Below are 7,917 nucleotides of genomic sequence, written 5' to 3'. Positions count from 1 at the left end.
CTCCTTATATACAAAGCTTTGTTTCCATTTTATTCTTTTCTCATTTTTTTTCTTTTCCTTTCCTTCCTTTTCCCCTCCCACTCCCTAGTTCCTCTTTCCTTTTGAACAATTTCTTCCTATTTCACCATATCTATTATACATTTGGGTCCTTATTTACCCTTTTCCTTTCTCACATTAGAAAGATAATGCAATATTTACACATATATGTCAAATTTATTTCACTTAACAGTACAATCTCAAAGTGCATCCATTTACCCAAAAATGTCTCAAGTTTATCCTTCTTATAAAAGAACCACATCCTTTTTTATCCATTCATCAGTTGATGGACATTTGGGTTGTTTCCAAGATTTAGCCATATACAAACTCCACTGCTATAAACATGAGCACACATATATCTCTGTGGTATGATGCTTTCAAGTCCTTCGGGATGATAACCAGAGAAGGAATAGCTGGGCCAAATGAGACCTCTAATCCTAGTTTTTTGAGGAATCTCCACACTGATTTGCACAATAGTTGTACCAGTTTACATTCACATCAACAGTAAACAAGGGTTCCTTTTTCCCCACAGCCCTACCAGCATTTGTTGTTGGTTGATTTCTTGATAGTAGCCATTCTTTCTGGAGTGAGATGGAACCTCAGCATTGTTTTAATTTGCATCTCTCAAATGACCAGTGATGTTGAACATTTTTTCATATACTTATTGGCTATTTCTACTTAATCATCTGAGAAGTGTGTATTCATCTCAGATGCCTATTTTTGGATTGAGTCTTTAAATTTGGGTGATCTGATTTTTTAACTCTTTATATGTTCTAGATATTAGTCCTTTTCTGATGAACAACTGGCTAAAATTTTTTCCCACTTTGTGGGTTGTCTTTTCATTCTGCTGGTGATTTATGTGGAAAAGCTTTTTAATAAGATGAGATCCCAATTGTTGATTCTTTGTAGTATTTCCCATGCGATCAGGGTTTTGTTTATAAAGCTTTGCCTACCCCTAAGTCTTCAAGAGTTCCACTTATTCTCTCTTCCAGCAGATTTAGTGTTTCTGTCTTAATATTTAGATCTTTAAACCATTTTTATTTTAGTTCAGTGCATGGTGAGAGACATGGGTCTAGTTTTAGTCTTTGGCATGTGGAAAGCCAGTTTTTCCAGCACCATTTATTAAAGAAGCTATCTGTCTTCCAATGAACATGTTTGGCCCGTCTGTCAAAGATAAGGTGGCTGAGTGTGTCTAGAGTTGTTTTTGCATCTTCTAATCTGTTCCATTAATCCCCAGATCTGGTTTTTGGTATTTTTTTTTGGTCAGTATTATGCTGTTTTTATTATAGTAGCTCTGTAGTATAATTTCAAGTTTACAGGGATGGTTCAACATACACAAATCAATAAATGTAATACACCATATCAACAGAGCCAAAGACAAAAATCACATGATCATCTCAATGGATGCAGAAAAAGCATTCAACAAAATCCAACACCCATTTGTGATGGAAACCCTACAGAAAATTGGAGTAGATGGTCTTTATCACAATCTGATAAAAGCTGTCTATGACAAACCAACAGCCAACATTATACTAAATGGTCAAAAACTGAAAGTTTTTTCTCTAAAATCAGGAACAAGACAAGGATGTCTACTGTCACCACTCTTATTCAATATAGTTCTGGAAACATTAGTCAGAGCAATTAGACAAGAGAAAGAAATAAAAGGAATAAAGATAGGAAAGGAAGAAGTTAAATTATCATTATTTGCAGATGACAAGATACTCTCCATAGAAGACCCCAAAAACTCCAGCAAAAGACTTCTAGATTTAATAACCAATTCAGTACTATAGCTGAATAAAAAAATCAACACTCAAAACTCAATAACATTCCTATACACAAATAACGAACTCACTGAGAGATAAATTAGGGAAATAACACCTTTCACGATAGCATCAAAATAAGTGAAATACCTAGGAATCAGTTTAATGAAATAAAAGATCTTTACATTGAAATTTACAGTACTCTGAAAAAGGAGATCAAAGAGGATATCAGAAAATGGAAGATGTCCCTTGCTTTTGGGTAGGAAGAACCAACATAGTGAAAATGGCCATAATTCCAAAATTGTTATACAGATTTAATGCAATCCTAATCAAAACAGCATTAGCATACCTCACAGAACTAGAGAAAACATTCCTAAAATTCATCTAGAACCAGAAGAGACTTAGAATAGCAAAAACAATTCTGGACAACAAAGGCAGGCAGGGGCCATCACAATCCCTGATTTGAAATTAGACATTGAGGCCTTGGATCCATTTTGATATTAGTTGAGTACATGGTGAGAGGTATGGATCTAGATTCCATCTTCTGCATATAGATAGCCAGTCGTCCTAGCATCATTTATTACAGGAGCTATCTTTCCTCCAGCATACATTTTTGACTGTCTTGTCAAAGATCACATGGCTGAATATGTCTAGGGTTGTTTCTGCATCCTCTATTCTGTTCCATTGATCTACATGTCTGTTTTTATGCTAGTACTATGCTGTTTGTATGCCAGTAGCTTTGTGGTGTAATTTGAAGTTTGGGATTATTATGCCTCCTGCTTTGCTCTTGTTTCCCCAGATTGCTTTTTTTATTCTGTGTCTCTCCTGGTTCCATAAAAATTTTAGGACTGTTTTCGCAGGTTTTTTGAGAAATGCTGTTGGCATTTTGATTGGGATTCATTACATCTGTATATCAGTTTTGGAAGTATGGCTATTTTATGGTTATATTGGCTCTGCCTGTCCAGGAACAGAAGATATCTTTCCATTTTCTGATGTTCTTTTTGATCTCCTTCTTCAGAGTACTGTAGTTTTCATTGTAGATGTCTTTCACTTCCTTATTTACATTAATCTCTTAGTATTTAATTTTCCTTGGTGGTATTGTTTTCCTGAGTTCTTGCTGTGTGAATTCATTATTGGTGTACAAGAATGCAATTGATTTTTGTGTGTTGGTTTTGTATACAAGTATATTACTGAATTTAATTATTCTAAGAGTCTTTTGGTGGACAATTTTGGGTCTTCTATGTATGTAGAGGATCATGTCAACTGCAAATAACAATAATTTGATTTATTTCTATTCTATACATATCACTTTTATTTCTTTCTCTTGCTTGATTGCTCTGGCTAATGCTGCAAGTACTATATTGAAGAGGAGTGGTGATAGTAGATATTCTTGTCTTATTCCTGATTTTAGAGGGAAAGCTTTCAGCTTTTTCCCATTTAATATGATGCTTGCAGTATGTTTGTCATAGATGGCTTTTATCAGATTGAGATAAGGTCTTCTATACCTATTTTCTTCAGTGTTTTTTCTTTTTTTTTGTATTAAATTCTTTTATTGGTACATTGTAGGTATACAACACAATTACATTTCTCATTGGGAATTGTACCTTTACATAATGCATCTTGGTTCTTATTTTTTCCCCATTCCTAGCCTTCCCTTCACGCCCTCCACCCTTCCCTATTTACAAAGACTTTATTTCCATTTTTTCCATTTCTCAGCATTTTTTCCTTTCCCTTCTTTCCTTTCCCCTGCCCCTACCACTACGCCTACCCCTTTGGACCTTTTCTTCCTATTTTACATTATCGATTATTCATTCTAATAATTGGTACATTTTAGGTATACAATATAATGACATTCATCATTGGAAATTTGCACCTTTACATAGTCTCTCTTGGCTCTTATTTTTCACCCTTGCCCAGCCCTCCCTTCAACCCCTCCAGTCCTCTCTATTTACAAAGACTTTGTTCCTATTTTTCCATTTTCTCATATTAATCCCATTCCCTTCTATCCTTTCCCCTAGCCCTCCCACGTCCTTCCCCTTCGCCCCTTTTCTTCCTATTTCACATTACCTATTATACATTTAGTCCTTATTTACACTTTTAGTCTTCAGTGTTTTTTCAAATCACGAATGGATGTTGAATTTTGTCAAAGGTTTTTCTGTACCTGTTGAGATGACTGTGTGGTTTTTTTTCCTTTTTCTGTTTATGTGATGTATTACATTTATTGATTTGTGTGTGCTGGACCATCCTTGCATCCTGTGATAAAGCTTGGTCATACTGGATAATTATGTCATAATGCATAATCTTGATAATTTGGTGCATTTTCTTTGCCTATACTTTGTTGAGTTTTTGTGTCTATGTTCATTAAAGAGATTGATCTGTAGTTCTCTTTTTTTTTTTTTTTTTTTGGTACTGGGGATCAAGCTTGGGTCCTTGTGCTTGCGCAGCAGGCGGTGAAACCACTGAGCTAAATCCCTGGCATGTAGTTCTCTTTTTTAGTTGGATCCTACTGAAAATCCCTGAAACATTGCCAGAAACCTCTGCAGTAGGCGCCAGTCTCCTGTTCAGTGTATAATGCAGGTCTGAGGAAAAAACTAAAGACAGAACTAAGAGAGACAGAAAGCAGGGGGCCGTGATGAACAAAGCCAGTGCAACCAACAAAAGGCACTGGCCAATCCAAGCCACTGATTTTTATTAGTAATCAATTGGGATAAAGATGAACTACATGAGAGGGCAGAACTACATGACAGGATGCACAGTCGTTCGGTTTCTATGGACACTACAGTAAGGAAGACTTGTAAAGAACAAGACAAAGCATTCTCAAATTAGGAACAAAATTGACAAAAAATATGTAATTAGAACATTGTCCTTCTAGTTAATAAAGTTTTAATTGTGGGAATGAAATTTGGGTGCAGGTTACTCTGACCTGAGCACATAGACTTCAGCCGGACTGCTCACAGCCTGCTTGGGGCATAGTCAATATTGCTGTCCCCTGCAGATCCTGTCTAGTTTTGGAATCGGGATAACACTAGCTTCCAGGAATGACTTTGGGAGTACTGCTTCCCTTTCAATTTCATTAGAGTTTGAGGAGTATTGGCATTAGATCTTCCCTGAAGTTAAATTCCTGTAGAATTTAGCGATAAATCCATCATGTCCTGGGCCTTTCTTCAATTAATTTCTAGTTAACTGTACTGTGACTGATAAAATCCATGGGACAATTTCAATTCTTTTGCATTTACTTAAGCATGCATTATGGACTAGTATATGGTCTATTTTGGAGGAAGTTCCATGTGCTAGTGAGAAGATTGTATATTTCATTATTGTTTGTTTGAATGTGTGGTTCAACACTAATATTTCTTTGTTGATATTTTATCTAGTTGATATATTTGAAACAGTTGGGTATTGAGCTCCCCACTATAATTGTGTTGATGTTTACCTGATCTTTTGTGTTCAGTACTGTTTGTTTCATAAAGTTGGGTGCACCAGTGTTTGGTGCATATATGTTTATAATTCTTAACTCTTGTTTAATTTTTCCCTTATATATTATGTAGTGGTCTTTTTTGCCTCTCCTGACCAGTTCTGGCTTGAAGTTCACTTTGTCTGAAAATAGAATAACTACTCCTGCTTGTTTTAGGGTTCCTCTTGCATTCAATATTGTTTTTCATCCTTTGATTTTTGGTCTATAAATTTCTCTTTGGATTAAATGTGTATCTTGTAAACAATACTGTTGGGTTTTACTTTTTATCAATTCTGCCAATCTTTGTTTTTGCTTGGGCAACAGAGACCATTCACATTGAGAGTTACCTCTGAAAGGTATTGACTTATTCCTGTCATTGCATTATTTTCTTGTTGCTGATTCTCTTTTGTTCCTGCTCTGCTTAACTGCTTACCCTGCCTGGTGTATTAATTCCATTAGATTTTTTGGCACTGTTGGCTTCATTATCTTTTGAGTCTATCCTTAACAACTGTTTGGAGTGCTAGGTTGGTGGCCATGGATTTCTTAAGGCACTCTTTTTCATGGAAATACCTTATTTCTCCATCAATTTTGAAAGATAGTTTTGCAGGATATATTAGTCTGGGTTGGAAATTGTTTTCTTTTAGGGCCTGAAACACTTCAAGCTCTCTTCATCTTAAAGGGTTGTGTTGAGAAGCCTGGTGTAATTCTAATGTGTTTAACTTTGTAGGTTGCTTTTTTGTTAACAGCTTTTAAGATTCTGTCCTTGTGTTGGACATTTGGGATTTTGGCTAAGAAGTTCTGTGCAGAAGTTCTTTTCTGATTGTAGCTATTTGGGATTCTATATGCCTCATTTATCTGTGTTGCATTTTCCCCCATATTTGGAAAGTTTTCTGTTAGCATTTTTGTAAACAGGTTTTTTATGCCACTTGTGCTGTCTTCTGATTTTTCACTACTTCCAGTTCATCTTAGATTAGTCTTTGCATCATCTACAAGGTATTAGATCCATTGTTCATGTTCTCCTGTTGTTTTTAAGGTATCTGAGTATATGGTCACCAGCAAAATCCCTGTCTTCCAGTTCTGACACTCTACTCTCACATTGGCCACTTTTCTTGCCTTTAATTTTGATAGAATTTTTAATGACCTGGATTTGTTTGATACCTTTTCATGGACTCCATTCTTTGGTAAACTGATCAGTCATGCTTTGTTGTTTTTTTTAGCTCAGCTAGGTTCTGTAAACTAACTGATCAGTTTATTAAGTCTACTCTCTAGTTATATCTTCTGCAACCTGAATACCTTATTGATCTGAGGGTTTTTATCTCCTTTTTTATCATTTTGAGTAATTCAGCTATGTAACTTTTGACTTCTTTCCTCCCCCCTTGATCCCTCCCTCTGCTTCCTGCCTGCTATGCTATGGGCTGTTTCTCCTCTGCCAAGCCACTTTGCCTTAGAGTCAGCCAACTATGCACTGAAATCTATAAACTTTGGCTAAAATAAACCCCTGCTTTTTGAACTTGTAGGTGTCATGTGCTTTGTCCCAGCAATGAGAAGGTAACTAAGACAGACCTTGATGTGGTTTATGGCTTCTCACTAATGGTGATCTGATGAGAACCTATGCTATTGTTCTGATGAGGCCATAGCATAAGGCTCTAGGCTATGAGCCCCAGCAATGTCATGCAAAAGAAGAGGAAAATCAGCTAAGCATGGTGTTGCACGCTTGCAATACTAGCATTCTAGGAGGCTGAGAAAGAAGGTTTGTGAGTTCAAGCTCAGCCTGGGCAATTTAGTGAGGCCCTGTCTCAAAATAAAAAATTAAAAAAGGTCGGGTATATAGCTCAATGTGAAGGACTTTGGTTCAATTTCCAGTACTGCAAAAAGAAGAAAGTAGAAAATTTTCTTGTCAATTATCCTGGAGAAAAAAGGAGGATCCTGGGAAATGCAATGGGGATTTGGAAGATGGCTTTCATTCCAGGCCTCATTCTCTTCATCCTGGATGGTGGAGATGGTAGGTCTGAAGATCTGGAAAACAATAAACCTCAAATTCTAACTCTGGGCAGGATCTAGACTAGACAATAGACATAGAACAAGTGCTGAGGATTTAGCTCAATGGTTCTGCTGCCTGTCTTGCAAGCACAAGGTCCCGAGTTTAATCCCCAGTACCAAAAAAAAGACATAGAACACTTATGGACCCAGCCCAACCCAGATAAGAACTCTCCAGAGACAGGATCCCAATGATTGGGAAGGGTCAGGAACTCAAAGGGTTTCCAGCTGATGTTCTTCTGTGATATCCTTTTGCTCATACCCAAGACTTGGAAAAGTCTTCTTGCACAGCTGGTCTCAGAGGGGTACAACCTGTGCCCACATTTGGGCTGGAAGGGAGCAAGGACAGCAGGTTTACCATGGCCAGCATGATGCTGGTGGCCCTCACAGAAGCAGGAAGAGCTGGTGCATCAGCAGCACCAAGTATGGTCTGGTGGGCTCCCAAGAGAGGCTCGAGACCCACTTCTAAGATTGTTGGTGGGTTACACAGACTATGCTAAACCATATTTGTTTCCCACAGAGATGTGAATCTTTTCCACAGTAAGTATCTCCTGTTCTTATGTGTGCAACAGTCTTCCATCCTGGAGGTAACACAGGTGATCTTCACTAAGGTTGACTGTTGAACTTCCC

General features: G+C 37.2%; 1 protein-coding gene across 20 annotated transcripts in view; it reads right to left on the bottom strand.

Moving 5' to 3' along the window:
* Slc39a11 (solute carrier family 39 member 11) overlaps nt 1-7,917 on the bottom strand; it is a 486,128-nt gene that overhangs the window by 239,936 nt on the left and 238,275 nt on the right. The gene's annotated exons all lie outside the window — the stretch shown is intronic.

Source organism: Heterocephalus glaber, unplaced genomic scaffold, assembly GCF_053883595.1.
Source record: "Heterocephalus glaber isolate CG9 unplaced genomic scaffold, H.glaber_assembly_v1.0 deba00000937, whole genome shotgun sequence".
NCBI classification, from domain to species: Eukaryota; Metazoa; Chordata; class Mammalia; order Rodentia; family Bathyergidae; genus Heterocephalus; species Heterocephalus glaber.
The sequence above is the reverse complement of the archived record's forward strand: the minus strand, read 5'-3'. Positions and strand labels throughout refer to the sequence as shown.